Below are 14372 nucleotides of genomic sequence, written 5' to 3' on the forward strand. Positions count from 1 at the left end.
CAGTCTCTGAGTATAGAATCATTTTCTACCCTAGGTCTCTAGGCTATCTAGCCTCTGGGTCTCGGTCTATCAGGCAGTGGCTGGGGTAGTCTTCCTCTCATGACATGGTTCTCAACCTGGATGAGTCATTGGTTGGCCAAACCCTTATTTAATCTACTTTGAGCCCAGCTCAGCTACCTCAGCACTGAGGTATACCACTCCTGAGATATACCCACCCAAATGATGCTCCACCTTGTGGTAACAAGGACACTTCCTCAATCATGTTAACTGGTGCTTTATTCATAATAGATTGCCAGAAATGGGCTATTTGAAAGACATACAAATTGGTTTTAAGGAAATGAGTTGCTGAGATTTATCTACACTTTTGACTTCTTTTTTATAAATGTCCTGAGTTAATTTATAAACCAGAACTTACGTTCTGATGTAGCAAAAAGTTATTTTTAGTCTTCTACCTACATCCTAACTTATATGTTTTTATCATAATACTTGTTTTTCTTCAAGAGAGAAAAACAGGACCAAATACAGATTTAATATGACCATAATGTAGTATATCCATTACATGTACACTCAAAGAGAATCTGAGTATTATTTTTAACATCATCTAGCTCTGTATAAGTATTCAAATCATGTAGTTTCAAGATTATTTTAATAGTCATAATAATTATAAATTTAAAAACTAATTCTTACTGGAATCTAAACTATGCACACAGAATACTATTTTTAATGCTATTCCAGAGCTAGCAAATGTCTTAGTGGGTAAGAGTGCTTGTCCATAGAGATGAAAACCTTAGCTCTGTGCCAACAGCCCACAAGCTGGTATGAGAAAACTGACTCCTGAGAACTGCTCAGGCATGACTTATAAGAACAAGACACACTGCCCCCTCAGAAAACTAAGAAAAAGTGCTAGTACATAAAACATGATTAGAAATATTTCATACAAATATTTTATTATGAAAATAAAGATCCACATAGATACTTTAATGGTAGTTATTTCTTCTGAAATTATAGCACAGCTGCATCTTACAAAATCTTCAAAGGAAAGACTGATGTCCTTAGAACTCAGAAACTCACAGATTCTCCACTCCTACAGAAGTAAACCCAAAAGAATTAGTCAATTTTCAAATAAAACTAGTGTGATGGTTTGAGTGTGCTCAGCCCAGCAAGTAGCACTGTTACGGCATGTGGCCTTGTTGGAGTGACTGTGTCACTGCTGGTATGGGTTTTAATAACCTAGTCCTAACTGTTTGGAAGCCAATCTTCTCCTGTCTACCTTTGAATGAAGATGTACAATTCTCACTACCTCCAGCCTTATATCTGCCTGGATGTTGCCATGCTCTTGTCTTGATAATAATAAACTGAACCTCTGAACCTGTAAGCCTGCCCCAGTTAAATGTTGTCCTTATAACAGTTGCCTTGTTCACAGTATCTATTCACAGCAATAAACCCTAACTATGACAACTAGTATATAAATATTCATGTTGCATGTTCAATTTAAAGAGTGTGAGTATAATGGATATTCCTTGCTTTACACTTCCTCTGTGTGCCCTAGGTATGGACAGAGCCACCCTTCCATGCAAGGAGACATTTCCATGCAAGACTGCCAATCCTCCCAGAGAAAGAAACAGCAAGGAAAACTGGATTATGAGTTATTGCTCCAGAAAATCAGTTTCTGTAGTACTTTAAAAGATAAAAATAATGTGAGTGATATATAACATATTAAAATTTCTTTAGAGGAATGTTTTAGTTCAAGGATAATTACATACATTGATTGACATTGGTTCTCTTTTCAATGCAAATGTTTCATTACAAGAAGTCATGGTAATTAAATATAATCTGTGATTAAGTGTAAATATAAGAATAAAGGAAAATAGATAATTAACTCAGGTTATTAGGTATTGTTAATAAAATCCAGGTAAAAGTATAAAGTAGAGAAATATGAAACATGAAATTTCATGTCTTCTAAACTACAATACAGCAAAAAAACATTCTTGTACATTTGAATGTGCACACACACACACACAAAGAGGAAAATAAAAAAATATAGAGGAAAAATAATTTTAAAAATAGACTATGTCCCATGCTCACAAGAATGGTCCAATACCCAAGCAGACATAGGGATCACTAATTGCCTGTGTTTCAGTATACAGCTACAAATATATACATACATACACAGATACAGAAACAAATACATATGCAAACACAACCCCCCCACACACACAAGCTAACCATCAACAGACACAGACACAAAAACACATGCACTACATGAAATGAGGTTGAGAATGGTATTTGAGAAGACATGAAATTAATTGGAGAAGATGTATGGTAAATATGATACTATTATTTTATACATGGGTGAAACCCTCAAGAATAAAGAACACTTTAAATAGGCTCTAATGAATGGAGTTAATCCTGAATGGCTTATTACTATTAACAAATATGGGCAATTGTAGGCTTAAACTGTGCATGTTTTCACATTCACATCTCAACTTCTTTTCAAGTCCTATATTCTTTTTAACTGTATTAGGTGTTCTCTGATTCTGAAGATCCAGTTCCTCAATCTCATCCCCAGCACTACAGCAGAAAGCTCTTATTGACTTTTCCTGCCCCATGGAGCCATCTCATCTGGATCCCACAAATCTTGGTCTGGTAAACTCACTCCCAAATCCTGTTAATGACTATCATAGTTCCCTACTCCAACGTACATCCTCTGTTAACACAAAGCTCATTACTGTGAGAAAATGATGTAGAATACATGCACATATACGTTTCTCTGTTGGTTCCCTTGGATCATGTGCCCCAGGTTCATCCCTGTATCTGAAGCAGAACACCTGTGTAAGCCTTGCCTGTCATTGAACATCCATTTCCTGTGGATCTCATAAATCTTCAGCTTCTAAACTCTTCCCTCTAGAGGATGCTCTCTCCTAGCTCCCAGGACAAGCATGTACTCCTTACTAATCCAAGGGCTGTTTTGCAGTAGCAACAGATAGATAAATGTGGATCATTTATACTTTTCCTTTTACTCTCCAAGAATAAATCCCCCAGGTTCATCCCCAGCTCCTTATTAGAGATGTTTCTGCAGCTTCCACCTTGATTCTGACCTCATCCCATACAGGTCGCAAGGATTCTCTTTTCCAACAGTTCTTCACCAACTCTTTTTAGTATTCCAGCCTCTAACATTAGGAGGCATCCCCTATTTACCAGATCATCAAGCTACAGAAAGAGGTAAGCAAAGTGAAGACCTTCACTATGTCCTCCTATGCTTGAAACCTAATCCCTCAGCCTCATCACCACCTCTGCAACAAAACAACTGCTGCAGCTTTCCTTCCCACTCTGCACACATCACCTTTAGATCTAACACATCCTTTGTCCTCATAACTTCCTTTTCCCCATTGTTACATTGTCCAACTCCACCTGGTTCTCCCTCTTCACCCACAGACCACTCCTGCCAATAAATCAGAGTCTGCTATAGATCTGCTTTCTTCCTGTTCCTCTATTGCTTATCTACCTGTCTCATTCCCAGAGCTATAGCAGAAACTGTGAGGCAAACTCTCTTTACTCCTTGTTTCATTCCAAGCAGACAAAATAAACATAGCCTGTTTGAACACTCTACACTCCTCTCTCACGTGTGAATCAAGTCAGATGTCTCGCCTACCTCCACTGCTAGGTGTCAGCTTCAATATTCAGAAACATATTTCATCTGGAAACACCCACCCCTTTGTCTACAACTTTGAGGTACAAAGATAATCCCCTACCAGGCAACGTACAGGCACCATACTCTCTGAGAATCCAGAGCAGACAAAGAAACAAACCACACTCGTTGAAAATGAACCTGGAAATCAGCAATGAGACACATACTAATCCCAATCCAAGATGTCTCTAGGCCAGCATGAGAACACAATAGTAGCCAGAGTAATATGTCTCCATTAGAAGCCATCTGTCATACTACAGAAGACCGTGAATACCCCAACAGAGCTGAAGCACAAGAAAAAGACCTTAAGATACCCTTATAAATATGATAGAGTTCCTTCTATAGAAAGGAAATAAGTCATTTAGAGAGACCCAGGAAAATAAAATAAACCTATTAGGGCTGGGATTTGGCTCAGTGGTAGAGCTTTACCTAGGAAGCGCAAAGGCCCTGAGTTCGGTCCCCAGCTCAAAAAAAAAAAAAAAAGAACCAAAAAAAAAGAAACTCCGAAAAATAAACCTATTCAAGACCAGGAAGTAGAAATAGAACCACTTAAAGGAAAACCCACACTGGGAATTCTGGAATAAAAACTTAGGCACTTTAAAAAAAAGACTGTAGAAGCAGCCTTTGTTAAGATAATAAAAGAGATAGAATATAAATTCTCAGGTGTTGAATAAGAAATACAAGAAATTGAGACATCAACCAAAGAAAATGATAAATCTAAAATAATTCCTTACACAAAGCATTCAGGAAATCTAGAACACTAAGAAAGATGAGACATAAAAATAATATGATGGAGGAGGGAGAAGAATCCAACCTCAAAGGACCAGAAAATGTTTGCAACAAAAATCATAGAAGAAAATTTTCCTAACCTAAAAAAGAAGGTCCTAATAGAGGCACAAAAGACATACAAGCACCAAAAGGAAAGACTCCTTGGCAGTAAGCATACAAGAAAGAAAGGATATCAATAGCTACCTATTGACATATAAAGGTATAACTATTAGAATTAAGCTTTACTTCTCCATGGTGAATCTAAAAACTAGAAGGGCATGGACAGATATACTATAAACTACAAGATCACAGATGATAGCTGAGACTACTTTACCCATCAAACATGTCATTTGCAATAGAGAAAATAAGATGTTACATGAGAACACCCTATAAATCCAGCACAACAGAAGGTGCTGGTAGGAAAACTCCAAGCTAAGGAGGTTAGCTATACCATGAAAATACAGGGATAAAAATGGGAAAGAAACCAAAGTTCTTCGGTTTCAGATGCTATAATACTATTCATATGCTGCCCTAAAAATTCAACTGTTAACTCCTACACCTTACAAACACTTTCAGCAAAAAAGTTAGATAATAAAATAACTCTTAAAACAATATCTGTCCTATATTCAAATGACAAATGGACTTAGAAAGAAACTAGGAAGAAAACCTTTCACATAGCCTCAATTAATATAAATTATATTGGGGTAATTCTATTCAAGCAAATAAAAGACTTGGATGAGTCAAAATTCTTTAAAATAACATCAGACCAAAAGATCTTCTATGCTCATGAATAGATATGTAGTAAAAGTGTTCATCCTAATAAGTAAACTCTAAAGATAAAAGTGAATTCCCCATCAAAATTCCAGACCAATTCTTTACAGACTTTGAATGACAGTTTTCAGATTTTATGTACACACACACACACACACACACACACACACAAATCTGTATATCTAAAAGAATTAAAGAGCTGCTAGTGGTATTACAATTTCAAATTTCAACAGGTACTACAGATCATTAGGAATAAAAACCAATTGGCATTGGCATAAAGACAGACAAATTGCTAAATGGAATGAAACTGAAGATCAAGACATAAAAGTACATTTCTATGTGTACCTGATTTGCAATAAAGAAGCAAGAAACACACACAGGAAACAAGATAGCATTTTCAATATAAAGTGGTACTCAAACTGGATGTTTGCATACAAAAGAATGAAAATACTTCTATATTTGACAGTCTGCACACAACACAACTTCAAATGGACAAAGACATGAAACACCAAAGCCATATACAACTAACCTGATAAATGAAGAAGGGAAATCAGGAAGAGTCTTGAGCTCATTGGCACAAGTAAAAATTAAACAGAAAACAGATAATGTGTGTGCTAAGATCAACAGCTAATAAGCAGTTCTTGAAACTGAAATATTATGAAAAGCAAAGGACACCATCAGTTTGATGTATGTCAGCTTACACAATGGGAAAAGATTTTTCCAACTTCATATCCTATAGAGGAATAGAACTCAAAATTATAATGAATTCAAGAAATTGTCAAAAACCAAATGATTCTATACATTTCAGATATACTCATAGAACTTTGTATAGAGAGAACGCAAATGCCTGGGAAACCAAAAAATGTTCACCATCCTTAGCCAGCAGACTAATGAAATTCAAAATGACTTTGCTTTTCCATTACACATTTCAGAATGACTAAGATCTCTAACCCAAGTGACAACTCTTGTGGCAATGACGTGAAGTAAGGGGAACATTCTTCTATTGCTGATGGGAGTGTAAACCTGTTCAGCCATTGTGGAAACCAATTTGGCATTTCCTTGGTAATTTAGGAATCTATCTACCTCAAGATCCAGCTACACCACCTTGAGTACAGACCCAAAAGATGTTTCATCCTTACATAAAGACACAGGCTCAGCCATGCTCCTTACATCTTTATTCATATGAGCCAGAAAGTTATAGATATTTCTCAAGTGAAGAATGGATAAAAAAAAATTGTTCCCTCCACCCAACAGAATATTACCATCTATTTAAAACAATAACAACATGGAGGGTAGAGAGATGGCTCAGTGGTTAAGACCACTCACTGTACTTCAGAAAGTCCTCAGTTCAATTCCCAACACCCATAGAGCAGCTTACAACTGTCTGATGCTGCCCTCTGGTATGCTGATGTATATGCAGACAAAGTACCCATATTCATAAAATACATTAATAAATACATCTCTAAATATGATGCCATGAAATTTTCAAGCAAATGGACTGACTAAATGAAATCATCCTGAGTGAGATAACCCAGACCCAGAAAATTAAAAGTGATATAGATATTACCCATTGGATATATAATAACTAACGTACAACATGAATAACCAAAAACACTTAGGATTCCTATTTCTATGAAGACACAATGTGACCATAGTAACCCTTATAAAAGAAAACATTAATTAGGGCAGTCACACAGTTCAGAGATGTAGTGTCCATTGTCATTATGGTGGGTAGTAAGTTCTCAAGGAAGCAGCATGGAGACATGTTGCTAGAGAGGCAGATGAGCATTCTACATCCTAATCAGCAGGCAGTGGAAAGAGAGTGACAGATGGCCTGGACTAAACATTTGAAGCATCAGATCCCTACCCCAGTGACCCACTTTCCAGATCAATGCCATTCAAATTCCAAAAGTCCACAAAATGTGGGGATCTGAAAATAAGGTGGAGGAGAGATAGGGTTAAGGCAGTGAGTGCAGGGAGAAAGAGCTGGATTTGAGGGGGCATTTGAAACAAAGAATGTGAAAATATAGAGCAGTGGAAAATCCCTAAAATAGAGGAAGGCAATCCAAGTCACATATTCTAATACTGGGGGAGGCAGAGTCCCAACTTGTTATCTCTTATCTCAAAGAAGAGTGCAAAAACAAGAATGCACTACATTATATTGAGTTGTTGTCAGGGACATCTCATGGAAATCCACAAACCTTCAAGGCTGTTGTTAAACAATGTGTTTATATCCACAGACTAACGGGGGCGGGGGGCACATTGCCAAGGTCAACATCCACACAACTCATTGAACATAGAAAAGTCCAATGGGTGCCTTCTCATCTATATTCTAATGTCTTTGGTATGGGAAGGTGCTTTGTAACCTGTCAAAAGAGAAATGTAACCATCAAACCAACCACAAAACTTCTTTCCTACAATATGTCCTGTCTGCAAGATATGGTAAGACAGTGGTGTGAGAGTAACCAAGCAATGTGTGATTTGACTTAAGGACCATTCCATGAGACAGAACTCATACCTGACACTGCTTTGTTGGCCAAGAACAAAAGAAATGATAGGCCTGGAACCCAGTGTAAAAAAAATACTGCTTGCATTTAGAAAAAAATTATAAATAAAATAAATCCCAATGATATTCTGGTATATTCATAAATCAGTGCCTCATTTAGTCATCCACAGCAGATGGGAACCAGTACAGAAATCCACCAATAGACATTACTCAGAAAGCAAGAGAGAGCTAGAGAGAGAGAGAGAGAGAGAGAGAGAGAGAGAGAGAGAGAGAGATCTTGGAATACACAACTCTAAATAGGAAGTCTCCATAAAATCCAGAAACCCTAAGGAAGGGGACACCAAGACCAGAAAGGTACTGTGTATCAACTGAAAAAGGTCTCATGAATTCATAGCAATCATGGGGCCTACATGGGTCTCCACCAGGTCCTCCACCAGGTGCTTATATTATGTCTTTCATCTTAATATTTTTATAAGATTTAGAGTGTGTGAAAAAGTAGGTCTCTCATTCTTGTGCCTGCTCATTTTCCTTCGCTTGGTTTGCCTTGTCCAGCATCAATGCAATGGATATTTCTTTTATCTTATTGTGCTTTATTTTGACATGTTTGCTTGTTATCTGCTAGAAGCCTGATCTTCTCTAAGGAGAGGCAGGAAGGGGAAGCATCTGGAGGTGAGGAGATACAGGGAAGTTGTGAAAGATAGAGGAAATGAAAAATAATCAGGATATATTTCTGAGAAAAAGAAAAATATCTACAACATGAAGTATTAACAAAACTGTATTTTCATCATATCTTCAGCAATCTTAAAATAAAATTTTATCATCTTAATAAAAATTGTATGATAGCCTGTGGGGAAGAGAGGTGACCACCCAGGAGTGCAAACATCCTGAGACCACAAGACACACTGCCACCTCTGCACACCTCTGCCCACATCCCTGGTCCAAGAGGAAACTACACAGTGCCTCTGAATACAGGGATATAGGAACAGACAGCCGCTGGTACCTGCAGGTCTGGTCTATGCCCAGGAATGAACTAAACCAGCCAAACCGCTCCCCGCACCCAAATCCTGTGGAGGGGAGAGCTGAAACCTCAGAAGTGTGAATACTCCTGAGAAGTCAGAGGAGAATACCCTCTGCACACAGTCCAGACCCAAGAGGGAATCGCGTAGAGCCAACTGTGTCCACTGGGTGCAAGGACCTACTAGCAATCAGGGGCAGGACCCTTTGATTCATGCCCACGCCTAGAGCTCAAAGACAGTCTCCAGGTGTGCCAACATATCTGAAATCAGAGCACCTGTTGTCAGGAAAGACTGAAAGAAAACAGGGAAACAGTTCTACATGAGTGCTGACACAGAGGCCTATAGCAGGGTCAAGTCACTCTCAGAAACAGCAAGACAAGCAAATACCAGAGACAACCCATTGTCTAGAGGCAAGTGCAGGAACCTAAGCAACAGAAACCAAGTCTACTTGGCACCATCAGAGCCCAGTTCTCCCACCAAAGAAAATACTGGATATCCAAACACACCAGAAAAGCAAGATTTAGATTTATAATCACGTTTGTTTGATAATGATGGAGGATTTTAAGAAAGACATAAAGAACTCACATAAAGAAATGCAGGAAAATACAAGTAAACAAACAGAAGCCCTTAGAGAGGAAACACAAAAACCCCTGAAAGAATGACAGGAAAACACAACCAAACAGGAGGACGAATTGAAAATGGGAGTAGAAACAATAAAGAAAACTCAATGGGAGACAACCCTGAATATAGAAAACCTAAGGAAGAGACAAGGAGCTGTAGATATAAGCATCACCAACAGAATCTCAGGGGCAGAATATACCATAGAAAACATCGACACAATTGTCAAAGATCATGTAAAACACAAAAAGCTCCTGGCCCAAAACATACAAGAAATCCAGGACACAATGATAATATCAAACCTAAGGATAATAGTTATAAAAGTAAGTGAAGACTTCCAACTTAAAGGGCCAGTAAATATATTCAACAAAATTATAGAAGAAAACATCCCTAACTTAAAGAAAGAGATACCCATGAACATGCAAGAAGCCTACAGAACTCCACATAGTTTGGAAGAGAAGAGAAATTCCTCCTGTCACATAATAGTTAAAATACCAAATGCACAAAACAAAGAAAGAATATTAAAACCAGTAAGGGAAAAAGGTCAAGTGACATATAAAGTCAGACCTATAAGAATTACACCAGACTTCTCACCAGAGACTATAAAGGCCAGAAGATCCTGGATAGATGTCATACAGACCTTAAGAGAACACAAATTCCAGCCCAAGTTACTGTATACAGCAAAACTCTCAATTGACATAGATGGAGAAACCAAGATATTCCATGTCCAAACCAAATTTACACAATATCTTTCTACAAATTCAGCCTACAAAGAATAATATATGGAAAACTCCAGCACAAGGAGAGAGACTTTATCGTACAGAAAGCAAGAATATAATTTCCTTGCAATGAAACCTAAAGAGAGACAAACAAACATAATTCCACCTCCAACAATGAAAATAACAGGAAGCAATAATCACTATTCTTTAATATCTCTCAACATCAACAGACTCAATTTCCCAATAAAAAGACATAGATTAACAGACTGGATACTTAGAGGACCCAGCATTTTGCTGCATGCAGGAAACACACCTCAGAGACAAAGACAGAAACTACCTCAGAATAAATGGCATGAAAAAAACTTTCCAAGCAAATGGCCTGAAGAAACAAGCTGGAGTTGCATTCTAATATCAAATAAAATTGACTTTCAACCAAAAGTCATTAAAAATGATAAGGAAGGACACTTCATATTCATCAAAAGAAAAATCCACCAAGATGAACTCTCAATCCTATATATCTATGCTCCAAATGCAAGGGCACCTACATTCATAAAAGAAACTTACTAAAGCTCAAAGCACACATTGCACCTCACATGATAATAGTAGGAGATTTCAACACCCCACAATAGACAGATTAAAGAAACAAAAATTAAACAGAGACATAGAGAAACTAACAGAAGTTATGAACCAAATGGATCTAACAGATATTTATAGAACATTCCATCCTAAATCAAAAGGATATACCTTCTTCTCAGCATCTCATGGAACCTTCTCCAAAACTAACCATATAATCGGTCACAAAACAGGCCTCAAAAGATACAGGAAGATAGAAATAATCATATTCATCCTATCAGATCACCACACACTAAGACTGGTCTTCAATAACAACAATAATGACAGAAAGCCCACATATACATGGAAGATAAAAATGCTCTACTCAATGACAACTTGGTCAAGGAAGAAATAAAGAAATTAAAGAGTTCTTAGAATTTAATGAAAATGAAGATACAACATTCCCAAACTTATGGGACACAATGAAAGCAGTACCAAGAGGAAAATTCATAGCTGAGTGTCTGCAAAAAGAAACAGGAGAGAGCATATGTCAGCAGCTTGACAGCACACCTAAAAGCTCAAGAACAAAAAGAAATAAATAAACCCAAGAGGAGGAGAAGGCAGGAAATAATCAAACTCAGGGCTGAAAGCAATGAAGTAGAAGCAATGAAGTAGAAACAAAAAGGATTATACAAAGAATCAACAAAACCAGGAGTTGGTTCTTTGAGAAAATCAACAAGATAGATAAACCCTTAGCCAGACTAACCAGAGGTCACAGAGAGTGTATTCAAATTAACAAAATCAGAAATGAAAAGGGAGAATCTGAAGAAATTAAAAAAATCATCAGATCCTACTACAAAGGTTTATATTCAACATAATTGGAAAACCTGGAAGAAATGGACAATTTTCTAGACAGATACCAGGTACCAAAATTAAATCAGGAACAAATAAACTACCTAAAGAACCCCATAATTCCTAAAGAAATAGAAACAGTTATTAAAAGTCTGCCAAACAAAAAGAGCTCAAGATCATATGGGTTTAGTGCAGAATTCTATCAGACCTTCCTAGAAGACCACATACCATTACTGTCCAAACTGTTCCACGAAATAGAAACAGACAGCACTACCAGATTCCTTCTATGAAGCCACAATTACTCTTATACTGAAACCACACAAAGAACCAACCAAAACAAAGAACTTTAGACCAATTTCCCTTATGAATATCAATGCAAAAACACTCAATAAAATTCTTGCAAACTGAATCCAAAAACACATCAAAAAGATCATCCATCATGATCAAGTAGGCATCCCAGGGATGCAGGCATGGTTTAATATATGAAAATCCACCAATGTATTCCACTATGTAAACAAACTAAAAAATAAGACCCAGATGATTATTTCATTAGATGCTGCGATAATAATAAAAGTCATGGAAAAATCAGGAATTCAAGGCCCATATCTAAACATAGTAAAAGCAATATACAGCAAACCAGTAGCTAACTGTTAACTAAATGGAGAGAAACTTGAAGCAATCCCACTAAAATCAGGGACTACACAAGGCTGCCCACTCTCTCCCTACTGATTCAGTAAAGTTATTGAAGTCCTAGCCAGAGCAATCAGACAATGAAAAGAGGTCAAAGGGATACATTTGGAAGAGAAGCCATCAAAATATCACTATTTGCACATATTATGATAGTGTACTTAAATGACCCCAAAAGTTCCACCAGAGAACTACTTAACCTGATAAACAACTTCAGCAAAGTGTCGGGGTATAAAATTAACTCAAACAAATCAGTAGCCTTCCTCTACTCAACGGAAAACAGACTGAGAAAGAAATTAGGGAAATGACACCCTTCTCAATAGTCCCAAATAATATAAAATAGCTGGGTGTGATTTTATCCAAGCAATTGAAAGATCTGTACCACAAGAACTTCAAGTCTCTGAAGAAAGAAATTGAGGAAGATTTCAGAAGATGGAAAGACTTTTCCATGCTCATGAATTGGCAGGATTAATATAGTAAAGATGGCCATTTTGCCAAAAACAATATACAGATTCATTCATTGTAATCCCCATCAAATTCCAACTAAATTCTTTATAGAGATAGAAAAATCAATTTGCAAATTCATTTGGAATAACAAAAGACCAAGGATAGTGAAAACTATACTCAACAATAAAAGAACTTCTTGGGGAATCACCATCCCTGACTTCAAGCAGAATTACAGAGCAATAGTCATAAGAACTGTATGGTATTGGTTACAGAGACAGACAGACAGACAAGTGGAATAGAATTGAAGACCCAGAAATGAACCTACACACCTATGGTCACTTAATTTTTGACAAAGGAGCCAAAACAATCCAATGGAAAAAAGATAGCATTTTCAGCAAATGGTGCTGGTTCAACTGGAGGTTAGTATGTAGAAGAATGCAAATTGATTCATTCTTAACACCATGTACAAACCTTAAGTCCAAGTGGATCAAGGACCTCCACATCAAACCAGATACACTCAAACTAATAGAAGGAAAAGTGGGGAAGAGTCTTAAACACATGGGCACTAGGGAAAATTTGCTGAACAAAACACCCATGGCTTATGCTCTGAGATCAAGAATGGACAAATGGGACCTCATAAAACTTCAAAGCTTCTGTAAGGCAAAAGACACTGTCATTAGGACAAAACAGCAACCAACAGATTGGGAAAAGATTTTTACCAATCTTACATCTGATAGAGGGCTAATATCCAAAATATACAAAGAACTCAAGAAGTTAGACTCCAGAGAGCCAAATAACCCTATTAAGAAATGGGGTACAGAGTTAAACAAAATATTCTCAGCTGAGAATTATTGAATGGTCAAAAAACACCTGAAGAAATATTCAACATCCTTAGTCATCAGGGAAATGCAAATCAAAACAACCCTGAGATTCCATCTCACATGAGTCAGAATGGCTAAGATAAAAACTCAGGCGACAGCAGATGCTGGCGAGGATGTGGAGAAAGAGGAACACTCCTCCATTGGTGGTGGGATTGCAAACTGGGACAGCCACTCTGGAAATCAGTCTGAAGGTTCCTCAGAAAATTGGACATTTCAATACCTGAGGACCCAGGTTGGGCCTGGATAGCTCAAAGTGGCTACATGACTCTTGGCCACACATACTCCATGAGAGCCTCTCCCATGTATTTACGGCACAGGAAGAAAAGACCAAGTAGTAAACACCCGGTGTCTCCACTGCATGACCTCTGCTGAGCCCGGCTGATGCATGTGGAACTGACACACCTGGACCACACCTGGGTGGTGGTCAATTTACTTCTGCCTTTTGCTTCCTCAGCCTTTATCCTTGTGATTTAGGCTGGTCTTCTCAGATTTCTCCCTAATTAATTCAGGTCTCCTAGTTGGTCTTTTGTTACCAAAGTCAGGAGCCAGGGTTTCCCACTGTGCTTCCCAGATATTTTCTACCTGGGGAACTTGGGTATATACGTGGTGAATAAAGCTACAGGGAGTTTCTCTCGCTTCCTCTCTTGGCTACATGAATAACCTGTGTGTGTGTGCTTTTTCATCCCAAGGTTTTGCCCGATTCTCCGTATAAGGTCGGTGCTGCGCCAACACTGGGCATATACCCAAAAAGATGCTCCAACATACAACAAAAGTTACATGCTCCATTATGTTCATAGCAGCCTTATTTATAATAAACGGAAGCTAGAAAGAACCCAGATGCCCTTCATCAGAGTACTGGATTCAAAA

General features: G+C 37.7%; 1 protein-coding gene across 1 annotated transcript in view; it reads right to left on the reverse strand.

Moving 5' to 3' along the window:
• Window positions 1–930: 930 nt before the first annotated feature.
• The window catches only part of LOC116900616 (solute carrier organic anion transporter family member 6A1-like), a 49208-nt gene continuing 35766 nt past the window's right edge, over window positions 931–14372 (reverse strand). Inside the window, exon 8 of the mRNA XM_032902335.1 lies at window positions 931–1084. The gene's annotated coding sequence lies outside the window, so the exon portion shown is untranslated. The remainder of the gene's footprint in view (window positions 1085–14372) is intronic.

The sequence above is a fragment of the Rattus rattus genome, chromosome 5 (genome assembly GCF_011064425.1).
Source record: "Rattus rattus isolate New Zealand chromosome 5, Rrattus_CSIRO_v1, whole genome shotgun sequence".
In the NCBI taxonomy this organism is placed as follows: domain Eukaryota; kingdom Metazoa; phylum Chordata; class Mammalia; order Rodentia; family Muridae; genus Rattus; species Rattus rattus.